This window comes from Salmo salar, chromosome 10 (assembly GCF_965601325.2).
Source record: "Salmo salar chromosome 10, fSalSal1, whole genome shotgun sequence".
NCBI lineage: Eukaryota > Metazoa > Chordata > Actinopteri > Salmoniformes > Salmonidae > Salmo > Salmo salar.
The window spans coordinates 74,635,970-74,649,533 of record NC_138300.1 but is presented as its reverse complement, the minus strand read 5'-3'; the positions used below and the strand labels follow the sequence as shown (position 1 = coordinate 74,649,533).

Sequence of the window (13,564 nt, the reverse complement as noted above, 5' to 3'; positions counted from 1 at the left end):
AGAGCAGCTCAGAACAGCTGGAGATGGATTTTAAAGAACCTATTGGGGCTCTACTCGACACCTACAAACTCCCCATAATATCTGTCCCTGTGCACTTCCTAAATCGTGGCATTGAACGTGTCAGCAAACTCTTAGCTCTCCATAACTGGCTACGTGATCATTGTAACATTTATTGACAATAGCTTGTTTTATAAGGAGGATGGGATCAACCCAAATAATTTGGGTTCCTGGATCCTTTCACAGCATTATAAGGCTGCGTTGAGACAATGACTTATCAATGACCCACGCCGAGCTCAGTTAATCCCTACCATTGTGTCACTGAGTTGTCATAATGCTTCAGCAAATGTACACTAACGTTCAAAACCTTGGGGTCACTTCGAATTGTCCTTGTTTTTGAAAGAAAAGCTCATTCTTTGTCCATTAAAATAACATAAAATTGATCAGAAATACAGTGTAGACAGTGTTAATGTTGTAAAAGACTCGAAGCTGGAAACGGCAGATTTTTTATGGAACATCTTCATAGGCGTACAGAGGCCCATTATCAGCAACCATCACTCCTGTGTTCCAATGGCATGTTGTGTTAGCGAATCCAAGTTGATCATTTTAAAAGGCTAATTGATCATTAGAAAACCCTTTTGCAATTATGATAGCACACATGAAAACTGTTGTGCTGATTAAAGAAGCAATTAAACTGGCCTTCTTTAGACTAGTTGAGTATCTGGAGCATCAGCATAGCCTAGCGTAGCCTATCTGGGGTGGCAGCATAGCCTAGTGGTTAGAGCGTTGGACTAGTAACCGGAAGGTTGCAAGATCAAATCCCCGAGCCGACAAGGTACAAATCTGTCGTTCTGCCCCTGAACAAGGCAGTTAACCCATTGTTCCTAGGCCGTCATTGAAACTAAGAATTTGTTCTTATAGTTAAATAAAGGTAATATAAAAAATATCAGCATTTGTGGGTTCTATTACAGGCTCAAAACGGCCAGAAACAAAGAACTTCCTTCTGAAACACGTCAGTCTATTCTTGTTGAGAAATGAAGGCTATTCTATGCGAGAAATTGCCAAGAAACTGAAGATCTCGTACAACGCTGTGTACTACTCCCTTCACAGAACAATGCAAACTAGCTTTAAACAGAATAGAAAGAGGAGTGGGATGCCCCGGTGCACTACTGAGCAAGAGGACAAGTACATTAGTGTCTAGTTTGAGAAACAGACGCCTCAACTGTCCTCAACTGGCAGCTTCATTAAATAGTACCCGCAAAACACCAGTCCCAACAGTGAAGAGGCAACTCCGGGATGCTGGCCTTCTAGGCAGAGTTGCAAAGAAAAAGCCATATCTCAGACTGGCCAATAAAAATAAAAAATGCGCAAAAGAACACAGACACTGGATTGAGGAACTCGGCCTAGAAGGCCAGTATCCCGGAGTCGCCTCTTCACTGTTGACGTTGACACTGGTGTTTTGCTTTAAAGCGGCATCCAAATCCATCGAATGTAGTGATCACAATATGGTAGCCCTATCTAAGAAAACCAAAGTTCTAAAGACTGGTCCTTATATATTGTGTATGAGAGGTCATACAGTATGTTTTGTAGTGATTCCTATGTTGTTGATGTAAAGAATATTTGGTCTGTGGTGTGTATTGAGGAGCAACCAGATGCTGCACTTGACACATTTAAGAAATTTCTTATTCCAGTTACTAATAAGCATGCACCCATTACGAAAATGACTGTAAAAACTGTTCAATCCCCGTGGATTGATGATGAATTGAAAAAAATGTATGGTTGAGAGGGATGAGACTAAAGGAATGGCAAATAAGTCTGGCTGCACAACCGATTGGCAAATGTACTGCACATTGAGAAACCATGTGACTAAACGGAATAAAAACAAAAATAAACTATACTATGAAACAAAAATTAATTATATAAAGAATGATAGTAAAAAGCTTTGGAGCACCTTAAATGAATTTTTTTACGAAAAGGTAAACTCAGCTCTATCATTCATTGAATCAGATGGCCCATTGATAACAAAAGCCACTGATTTTTTCATTGGCAAGATTAGCACATTTAGGCATGACATGCAAGCAACAAACGCTGACACTACACATCCAAGTAAAAAGACAAGCATTGTAATTTTGAAATCCGTAAAGTGAGTGTGGAGGATGTGAAGAAAATGTGTTCTCTATCAACAATGACAAGCCACCGGGGTCTTACAACTTGGATGGAAAATTACTGAGGATAATAGAGGACAATATTGCCACATCTTCAATCTAAGCCTAATAGAAAGTGTGTGCCCTCAGGCCTGGAGGGAAGAAAAAGTTATTGCACTACCCTAGAATAGTAAAGCCCCCTTTACTGGCTCAAATAGCCAAGCAATCAGCCTGTTTAAAATAGGAAAATAAAAAAATAAAGTTATCAATCCTAAGTAGACTTTTGGAAAAAATTTGGTTTGACCAGACACAATGATATTTTACTGTAAACTAATTGACAGACTTTCAGCATGATTATAGGGAAGGACATTCAACAAGCACAGCACTTACACAAATTACTTCAGTGTAACTTTTGACATTATCGATCATAGTCTGCTGATGAAAAAAACTTGTGTTACGGCTTTACACCCCCTATAGAGAAATGACTGGTAATGCTTATCGGTCTATAGGTTAATTTGCATTATTTAGTTGAATTAAATCGGTGAGCGTAGGCTACAGTATATTCGTTATGCATCTTATTTATCACATGCATACAGATACAGTCTGAGCGGAAAAGCTGTCAGACAGCTCAAGAGAAGCTGCTGCTGCAGCACCTAAAACGGCAACGGAAGACAGGCCTCATCAACGCTTCACACACCAATTTGCAATGAGCTGGAGGCTGTAGGCAACGAATTTTGGAAAAATCTACTTAATTGTTTGAAACCTTGACGTTTGAATACATCTTTTTTATGTAGCCTTACTGGGCTAGGCTACTTCTTTCTCGACAAGCTGACCAATAGAAAAGGTCAACTTCTCTACTATGCAGGATAGTAGTTTGACATATGGAGGACCCAAACTGCCATAATTAGAATTAAATGAATGAATAAATAAATGCACCTATAAATAGATAAATAAATCCACACAAATAAATATACGAGCAGGAATATACAAAAACCCTGACAAATTCATTTATTTTCTCTACATGGGGGCAGGTAGCCTAGTGGTTAGAGTGTTGGACTTGTAACCGAAAGGTTGCAAGATCGAATCCCCGAGCTGACAAGGTAAAAACCTGTTGTTCTGCCCCTGAACAAGGCAGTTAACCCACTGTTCCTAGGTGGTCATTGAAAATAAGAATTTGTTAGGGTGATACCCCATTTCATGGACCCAAAATCCATTGCAATATGATCAACACACATAGTAGGTTTACTGGTGAGCTAATGTGGCTCATTTCACAGTGGTGTCAAAGTCCTGCAATATGGGCTATGATGCTAATATTTGTGTAAACTCTTCACAGTTGTGTTCTGTGGGTGTCAGTGAGCAGGCTGATACACCATTTAAATGGACCCAAGATCCATAGGTGTAAAACAACATAATAATTTTTAAAAAATGGTATTGCCTGTACATGTGACTTTCCCCACAGTCCCCATAGGATGTTTTCTCCCCTTCTCAGTTGTCTATCACAGCTTCCTGGTTTGCACCAATCAGAGTGCCTGAAAGCACATTTGCACCCCTCCCACTGCAGGTCAGAGTGGCTATCATTGTCAGCAGATAAAGATGCAAGTTGTCTGTGTGATTAATGTTTAGTGGAGGAAACAGTGGAGCATGTGTTGATTTTTTGTGAACTGTATGACGTAGATAGGGAGAGATTGTGTGAAAGGGTTAGAGAGGCTTGGACGGGGTTGGGGTTTGGTTGGTGTAGTGGGGGGAGGAAAGGGGAGGTTAATGGTGTCTAGGGCTCTATTTCACTTTCTTAGAGGAACAGGACAAATGAAGAGAATTTAATCTGGGTAGGCTGTGACTGGCGGTGTAGGCCTTAAAAGTTGCATGCGATCCGCCAACCCAATCCCAAACAAGAAGACGCAAGTTTGGCTGCCGACCAAGTTATCAGTCTGTTTATTTTAGTAAGATTGTGGGTGCATTCATGAAGTGAGTTGTGAGGTTTATTGTCGGGAGGGTTAATGCTAAATTATGGTGACTGACTGAAAGCAATTACCTTAGGCCTAATTACCTTGTCACATCTGTAGCTGTATAGTACTGCTGCAGCTTACGTATATTTCAAATACTCCATGCGCATGTTGTTTATAAGTGCCTGTATTACATTAGATGTTATTGTTTAGAGATGGTTAATTCCTATAGCCTGTATGCGCACTTTACAGCTGCATTTATTATGATGATACATGAAAAATTATAATGGCACCGGAGAGGATGGCTGCTGTTTTATTGGCTCTTAACCAACAGTGCTTGTTTGTTTTTCAACATTGTAACTTATTTTGTACATAATGTTGTCACTACCGTCTCTTATAACTGAAAGGATCTTCAGGACATCAGAACAGCGATTATCTCACCTCGAATTGGACTAATCATTTTTCTTTAACCTGTTGGGGCTAGGGGGCAGTATTTTCACGGCTGGATAAAAAAACGTACCCGATTTAATCTGGTTACTAATCCTACCCAGTAACTAGAATATGCATATACTTATTATATATGGATAGAAAACACCCTAAAGTTTCTAAAACTGTTTGAATGGTGTCTGTGAGTATAACAGAACTCATTTGGCAGGCAAAACCCTGAGACATTTTCTGACAGGAAGTGGATACCTGATGTGTTGAATTACCTTTAAGCCTATGCCATTGAAACACACAGGGGTTGATTAATGTTTTGGCACTTCCTATTGCTTCCACTAGATGTCACCAGCCTTTACAAAGTGTTTTGAGTCTTTTACTGTGAGATCTGACCGAACAAGAGCCATGGAACGGTGATGGCCGATTAGACTCTGGCGCGCGAGTTCATGTTGGGTACCCTCGTTCCAATACGTTATAAAAGAGAATGCATTCGTCCACCTTGAATATTATTCATGTTCTGGTTAAAAAAGGCACTAATGATTTATGCTATACAACGTTTGACATGTTTGAACGAACGTAAATATATTTTTTCCCCTCGTTCATGACGAGAAGTCCGGCTGGCTTAGATCATGTGCTAACAACACGGAGCTTTTTGGATATAAATGATGAGCTTTTTTGAACAAAACTACATTCGTTATGGACCTGGGATTCCTGGAAGTGACATCTGATGAAGAGAATCAAAGGTAATGGATTATTTACATAGTATTTTCGATTTTAGATCTCTCCAACATGGCCGTTTGTCTGTATAGCAAAGCATATTTTTCTGGGCGCAGTGCTCAGATTATTGCAAAGTGTGATTTCCCAGTAAGGTTATTTTTAAATCTGGCAAGTTGATTGCGTTCAAGAGATGTAAATCTATAATTCTTTAAATGACAATATAATATTTTACCAATGTTTTCTAATTTTAATTATTTAATTTGTGGTGCTGACTTGACTGCTGGTTATTGGAGGGAAACAATTTCCTCAACATCAATGCCATAGTAAAACGCTGTTTTTGGATAAAAATATGAACTTGATAGAACTAAAAATGCATGCATTGTCTAACATAATGTCCTAGGAGTGTCATCTGATGGAGATTGTAAAAGGTTAGTGCATCATTTTAGCTGGTTTTATGGTTTTGGTGACCCTGTCTTTGAATTGACAAAACATTACACACAGCTATTGTCAATGTACTCTCCTAACATAATCTAACTTTATGCTTTCGCCGTAAAACCTTTTTGAAATCGGACAAAGTGGTTAGATTAAGGAGATGTTTATCTTTCAAAGGGTGTAAGATAGTTGTATGTTTGAAAAATTTGAATTTTGACATTTATTTGGTTTCAAATTTGCCGCTCTTGAAATGCACCTGCTGTTGATAGGGTGCACCACGGGTGGCACGCTAGCGTCCCACATAGCCCCAAGAAGTTAATGAGTCGGAGGGGAAGGATATACTCCATTCACCTGAACAGGTCGTCATCCCCGTCATTCACAGGAGAAAGAAGCTGAGATTTCGCGAAAGGATATCGGGCCCCTTGTGAGGATCAGACGACGATTGGCTAATCTGCCTTTGCCATCAGTACTATTAGCCAACCTTCAATCGATGGAAAATAAAGGGGACAAACTAAAAGCATGTATATCCTACCAATGGGACATTAAAAACTGTAACATCTTATGTTTCACAGAGTCGTGGCTGAAAGACAATATTAATAACATGCAGCTGGCAGATTATACACTATCCGCAGGACAGAACAGCAGCCTCTGGTAAGACATGGGGTGGCGGCCTATGTATATTTGTAAACAGCTGCTGCACAATATCTAAGGAAGTCTCTAGGTTTTGCTCACCTGAGGTAGAGTATCTCATGATAAGCTGACCACACTATCTACCTAGAGAGTTGTCATCTGTATTTTTTCGTAGCTGTCTGCATACCACCAGACAGATGCTGGAACTAAGACCACACTCAATGAGCTGTATACTGCCATAAGCAAACAGCAAAACACTCATCCAGTGGCGGCGCTCCTAGTGGCCGGGGACTTTAATGCAGGGAAACTTAAATCAGTTTTACTGATTTCCATCAGCATGTTAAAATGTGCAAGGAGAGGAAAAAAAACTCGAGACCATCTTACTCCACACACGGAGACGAGTACAAAGCTCTCCCTCGTCCACCATTTCACAAATGTGACCATAATTGCTGAACTACAGGACTGATTTGTTAGCACAGACTGGAATATGTTCCAGAATTCTTCTGATGGCATTGAGGAGTACACCACATCAGTCACTGTCTTCATCAATAAGTGCATCGATGACGTCGTCCCCACAATGACTGTACGTACATACCCCAACCAGAAGACATGGATTACAGGCAACATTCGCACTGAGCTGAAGGCAAGAGCTGCCACTATCAAGGAGCAGGACTCTAACCTGGAAGCTTATGAGAAATCCCGCTATGCCCTCAGACAAACCATCAAACAGGCAAAGCATCAATACAGGACTAAGATCGAATCGTACTACACCGGCTCCGACAATCGTCGGATGTGGCAGGGCTTGCAAACTATTACCGACTACAAAAGGGAAGCACAACCGAGAGCTGCCCAGTGACACGAGCCTACCAGACGAGCTAAATCATTTCTATGCTCGCGTCGAGGCAAGTAACACTGAAACATGCATGAGAGCATCAGCTGTTCCGGACGACTGTGTGATCACGCACTCCGCAGCCGATGTGAGTAATTCACAAGGCTGCATTCACCAGGCTGCAGGGCCAGACGGATTACCAGGACATGTACTCTGAGCATGCGCTGACCAACTGGCAAGTGTCTTCACTGACATTTTCAACATGTCCCTGTCTGAATCTGTAATACCAACATGTTTCAAGCAAACCATCATAGTCCCTGTGCCCAAAAACACTAAGGTAACCTGCCTAAATGACTACCGACCCATAGCACTCACGTCTGTAGCCATGAAATGCTTTGAAAGGCTGGTCATGGCTCACATCAACACCATTATCCCAGTAAACTTAGACCCACTTCAATTTGCATACCGCCCCAACAGATCCACAGATGATGCAATCTCTATTGCACTCAACACTGCCCTTTCACACCTGGACAAAAGGAACACCTATGTGAGAATGCTATTCATTGACTACAGCTCAGCGTTCAACACCATAGTGCCCTCAAAGCTCATCACTAAGCTAAGGACCCTGGGACTAAACACCTCCGTCTGCAACTGGATCTTGGACTTCCTGACAGGCCGCCCCTAGTTGGTAAGGGCAGGTAACAACACATCCGCCACGCTGATCCTCAACACGGGGGCCCCTCAGGGGTGCGTGCTCAGTCCTCTCCTGTACTCCCTGTTCACTCAGGATTGCACGGCCAGGCACGACTCCAACACGATCATTAAGTTTGCCGATGACAAAACAGTGGTAGGCCTGATCACCGACAACGATGAGACAGCCTATAGGGAGGTCAGACATCTGACCATGTGGTGCAAGGACAACAACCTCTCCCTCAACGTGATCAAGACAAAGGAGATGATTGTGAACTACAGGAAAAGGAGGACCGAGCACGTCCCCATTCTCATCGACGGGGCTGCAGTGGAGCAGGTTGAAAGCTTCAACTTCCTTGGCGTCCACATCACCAACAAACATGGTCCAAGCACACCAAGACATTCGTAATGGGGGCATGACAAAACCTATTCCCCCTCAGGACACTGAAAAGATTTGGCATGGGTCCTTACATCCTCAAAAGGTTTAGAGCTGCACCATCGAGAGCATCCTGAAGGGTTGCATCACTGCCTGGTATGGCAACTGCTCGGCCTCTGCAAGGCACTAACTACAGAGGGTAGTGCGTACGGCCCGGTACATCACCGGGCCTAAGCTTCCTGCCACCCAGGACCTCTATACCAGGCGGTGTCAGAGGAAGGCACTAACAATTGTCAAAGACTCCAGGCACCCGTCATAGAATGTTCTCTCTGCTACCGCATGGCAAGCGGTACCGGAGCACCAAGTCTAGGTCCAACAGGCTTCTAAACAGCTTCTACCCCCAAGCCATCAGACTCCTGAACATCTAATCAAATGGCTACCCAGACTATTTGCATTGCCCACTCCTTTTACGCTGCCGCTACTCTCTGTTATTATCTATGCAGTCACTTTAATAACTCTACCTACATGTACATATTACCTCGACTAACCGGTACCCACACACATTGACTCTGTACAGGTACCCCCTGTATATTTTACTGCTGCTCTTTAATTATTTGTTACTTTTATCTCTTACTTTTTTTTTAGATATTTACTTCAAACTGCATTGTTGGTTAAGGGCTTGTAAGTAAGCATTTCACTAAGGTCTACTACACCTGTTGTATTCGGCGCATGTGACAAATACAATTTGATTTTCATAGTTCACGCTACTGTTAAGCCATGGCGAGAGATTCTAGATGTTTCAGACGGTCCTCAGCGCTCCCGCCTACCCCCGCCTGCGCAGTAAGATTTATGACTCTGTGGCACCAGACACAGATCAGATATCCACCAGTTCTGAGAGGGGCCATAAATCTTGCCTGTCTTAATTAGTTCTCTCTCTCTCCATGATTTGTTTATACATATAGTGCTGTAAATGTGTATGCCGTAATGTGAATATCCCTGTATAGATGCTATGCCATTCTTTCCTGTGTAGATATTCCTATTGCATAGCTTACAACATTGTAGATTTGTTCTTACCTTTCAGAACCACAAGTCCATCCTATGCAAACTGGAGATGTCTGTGTGAGTGTGAACACTATAGTGTGTGGTGGTGATAACAATAATAAAAGTCCTGGACTAAGAAGCATCTGTACTGTTCTTGCCGGACAGCCTGTAGCGTGTCAGAACCAATTACATCACATGAATTACTAGCGGGTGAGGGCATTCCCAGCCGACCGCTCAGACAGCTCCAGCTAGCCATTTGTTTTTACAATAGGTAAGACTGTACATTGCAGTATGAATGTCCAATACACACAAGACTGCCTGGTGAGGTGATTTCCCACAGTCAAAGTCCTGCAATATGAGCTACAATGGTAATATTTGGCTACACTCTTCATAATTGTGTTCTGTGGGTGTCACTGAATAGGCTGATACCCCATTTCATTGATCCACAATCCATAGGTAAGGCTGTACAGTGAAATATAAGTATGCCCCCAATGCAATTATGAAATCTAATAAATCCACAGTGCGACTTCAATCGATTTGCCATTTTTTGGTCAAATTAACTTAGTCTTTTGTTGAATTTATATAACTTGTTAAGCAGTATCTAGCGCAAATATGCCATGATTTCACAATGTGCCATTTCAATGCGGGGCCTTTATTTTGAAGGTGAACCGCAAAAATATGTGTGTTTAGCTTTACATACAGTGCTGGCCGATACTGAAAACAGATTACATGCTTTCCGTGTGGAGGTATGCATCGAAAACTTGGGTCAGCTAGCTGCTACAAGGGACTTACAGGTTAACAAATATATCTGCTAGCTATTCGTCTTATTGATAAAGTTCCATTAACCAGCTATCTTGAAACTGCTGGGGGAAAACTAGTTAACGTTAGCTTACCCCCCACCAACAGTTCACCTTAGCTAGCTAACGTTAGCTTACACCCACCAACAGTTCACCTTAGCTAGCTAACGTTAGCTTACCCCCACCAACAGTTCACCTTAGCTAGCTAACGTTAGCTTACCCCCACCAACAGTTCACCTTAACTAGCTAACGTTAGCTGACCCCCACCAACAGTTCACCTTAGCTAGCTAACGTTAGCTGACCCCCACCAACTGAGTTTACCGTAGCTGGCTTGCTAACCCCCACCAACAGTTCACCTTAGCTTACACCCACCAACAGTTCACCTTAGCTAGCAAGCTAAGTGTACTCTAGCTAGGTTTCTAGAAAATAACTAGATATATAATTGCTAGCTATATTGGTAGCTAGTTACTGACTATTTGAACAGTTTTTGTCAAACTACTTTGTTCCCCTGCCTGTTTGTTTATGCTTTAATGACTGAAAGTTGGCAAGAAAAATGCCCCTCCAAATGTTACTGTTGTTTTCATATAATTTGACTGATTAGGGGGCTTGTGCACATTTAAAATGAGTAAATTACTGACTGAGCTAATTCTTGTTCATGTTTTTGTTGTTGTTGCATTTCAGGTGGAGTGGCATTGCTGACAGGCCAGGGACCATACTCACAAAGAATCTCAGAGTAATACTGATTTTAGGATACGTTTTGCCTTCACATTGACAAGGGGGAGGTTATCCTAGACCACTATCCCTAGAGGGAGACGCTTTGTGAATATAGGCCCTGGAAGAAAGCTGTTGCCCAATACCTTGCACAGCAGTCATTTTACCCCTAGAGCAGGGGTAGAGGCAACCCTGTTCCTGGAGTGCCGCAGGTACTGCAGGATTTAGTTTCAACTCGGCACAAAAACAGGCGTTTGTTCAGTTCAGCCACGTTTTCTCAAAACATTCTTGAACAGACAGATACTTTTGCTCCATTTGGTGGGTGTGCCTGGGTGTAGCTTGAAGCAATGAGTTTAGTATTTAAAGGGCAGCGGTGCATTTTGAACCCACAACCCAACCCCTCCCCATTTTTCAACTAGTCGTTCAGTACAGCACCGTTTCCGTTCAATTGAACATTCTTTTACATTTGTATGTACTGAATACAGCCCTGACCGCCTGAACTAATTGATCAGTTGAGTGATTGCCTAAATTCAAAACAACCAGTTTTCCAGGTCGGTTAAATCAAAAACATGAAATGCCTGCGGCACTCCAGGACCAGGGTTGCCTATCCCTGCCCTAGAGGTATTAGTCAATGCTTATTAACTGAATATTGTATGTGAATTTCCATAAAGCAATGACACTAACAAAAGGGTTGAATTGTTCAGCGACATTTGCAGTAAATGCTAACACGACTTTGGTGATGAAAGGTACATAATGCATTTATTGTCATCTCCCTATCAGGACACTGCATGGCTGTGACATGGGCCTGGATGGTGACACATCTTCAAGCTGCCGGACTGAAGACTGGCCTTCATTGGTACCAGAAGCAAGGGTCTTACCTGGGAATACAACAACAGTCTCCCTCTCGGTCTCACAGCCTTTCCTGTCAACATGTATGTAACCACTCAAATTCATACCAACAGCTACGGACACAAGCACTGACTTTTATTCACTTATTTTTACTTGTCGCAGTCTTCAATCTTGTCTGGGATATATATTTTAGTTGCCAAACCTGTGTGATGTCTGATATACATGAAAAATGTATTCACCTTGGACATGAGAATTGTATTTACTTTAGACCTTTTGAATCATAAGTGTTGTCTTTGTGTTTAAGCTACCACAGAAGTTAGTCAAAGCTAATGTGACAAACATGCATGTAAAAATTGTTTTGTAATCTAACAATACAATGAAAATGAGTTTATACAATACTATATTGCATTTGGTCACCACCTAAATGTGGCCTTTAAAAGCCTTGATAGTTGCATCCTTCCTCAGTGAACTGTCTGCGGGTGGCAGGTTTTTTCATGTGCTGCTCTAGAGTTCCACAGCCCAGTAGACTCACCTGTGGATAGGGGGATGGACGTGTTAGTTTTGATAAAAGTCTGGGAGACTGGAGACTTTTACAGGGAGAAGATCGCATGAGTTTTGGCATGAGTACAGTGAACCAAATTTCAACCAGTGGCTCTGGATAATATGTGACCCACCACCTGGATTCGGTCCTATGAAGCAAAATTTGAAATGGTGGTGTTTACATTGGATAAAAGTAAAGACTCAGAGCTTGAAAATTGTATATCATGCACTGCAGTTGAGGAACAATGGGAAAGTAATTCTGCTTTGAAAGTTGATAAACTTCTAATGCCACTTTTGAGAAAATGGCCTGTGAATGTGTTGGTACACGTAGTGGAGAGCTCTTTGTCTACACCCATTCAGCATCGTTCACACCCTCTTAAGCATTAGCCCCACCCATCTCTAAGGATTCACAGTGTAGCAAACAACCAACGATTAAGACTAAAAGTGGTGAAAGTAGTAGCAAAAAGTAGTAGTACAAATACACTTTATCTAGTCCTTGGCCTCTCCTAATTTGATTTTGGTGCAGGTCATGTTCTTCACATTACCATCTCTGGTAAACACACACACTATATTAAATAAAATCTAAGTTTATTTTTCACATGCACAGGATACAGAAGGTGTAAACGGTACAGTGAAATGGTTACTTGCATAGTGGATTATTTTGTTTAGACGTGTAGCTAGCTAGCTAGCTAAACAATGATCCAGAATCCCAACTCTAATGCCGCGTTTAAAACAACAGGGAACTCGGAAATCTCAGACTTCAGTGCATTCAAAACAACTGGGAACGCAAAAAAAAACAACAAAGGAGCTCGGAATGGGAAAAATTAATTTGAACAGTCATCCAACTCGGAATTCCAACTCAGGACCTCGGGCATCTTTCTAAAGCTACGACTTTCCAACCTGAAGATCACTGATGTCATGATTTTACCTCGTATTTTTCAGAGTTCCCAGTTGTTTTGAACGCGGCAATACTACCATGCATGAATCTGCAGGTAGTTAAAGCTGACCAACTAGGTTCAATGTTCAACATTTTTGACATGCATTTTTCTGGATTTTTTTGTTGTTATTCTGTCTCTCACTGTTCAAATAAACCATATAGACTGATCATTTCTTTGTCAGTGGGCAAACGTACAAAATCAGCAGGGGATAAAATACTTTTTCCCCCTCACTGTATGTAACGTTAGCTAGCTAACAGTACGCTTTAACTTGCAATGAAAACAACTTTCTGACAAAATTAGAAATGTATAAATTCTGAAAATGTAGCTAGACTCTTACTTGTATACATGGATGAACGCTTCTCCCTCTTTATCATGTATACAATGTTTTCCCTTAGTTTGAATATGTATAAAGCACCTGTCTCCGGATTACAACAGCCTTCTGTGTTCTCTTTTGGACTCTTCGCATTTGGCAACCATCTCTCTGCTTCCACT

At 41.7% G+C, this 13,564-nt stretch overlaps 1 protein-coding gene and 1 long non-coding RNA gene across 2 annotated transcripts in view; one reads left to right on the top strand and one right to left on the bottom strand.

Moving 5' to 3' along the window:
- The window catches only part of znf609a (zinc finger protein 609a), a 198,748-nt gene that overhangs the window by 76,578 nt on the left and 108,606 nt on the right, over positions 1 to 13,564 (bottom strand). The gene's annotated exons all lie outside the window — the stretch shown is intronic.
- LOC106560751 (uncharacterized) lies at positions 9,943 to 12,715 on the top strand. Its single transcript, XR_001318664.3, has 3 exons — positions 9,943 to 10,031; positions 10,716 to 10,767; positions 11,526 to 12,715. It is a non-coding gene; the product is annotated as an uncharacterized LOC106560751 (long non-coding RNA).